The following is a 370-nucleotide window of genomic DNA, read 5'->3' as shown; positions in this document are numbered from 1 at the left end:
AGGGTAGGAAGTCAGCTGGGGTCATAGGATCCCGGCAAGATAAGCATCCAATTTGCTCTTGAAGATGTTCAATGTAGGTGCTTGAACCACCTCCAGTGGCAGGCTGTTCCAGACCTTGGGGGCTCAAACACTAAAGAAATTCTTGCTTACATCCAGCCTGAAACATTCTCGCAGTAGTTTATGACCGTTTGACCTTGACACCCCTTGGGGTGCTCTGGTGAACAAACGTTCCCCCAGATATTAGTGGTCACCCTCATAAACTTATAGGTGGCCATCAGATCACGCCTGAACCTGTGCTTTTCCAGGCTAAGGAGCCCCATTGCTCTCAGTGTGTTGTCATAAGGTCTGTTTTCCTGACCTCTGATCATGC

This window comes from Gavialis gangeticus, unplaced genomic scaffold (genome assembly GCF_001723915.1).
Source record: "Gavialis gangeticus isolate Ggan-Ray unplaced genomic scaffold, GavGan_comp1, whole genome shotgun sequence".
NCBI lineage: Eukaryota > Metazoa > Chordata > Crocodylia > Gavialidae > Gavialis > Gavialis gangeticus.
This window is presented reverse-complemented; position numbering follows the sequence as displayed.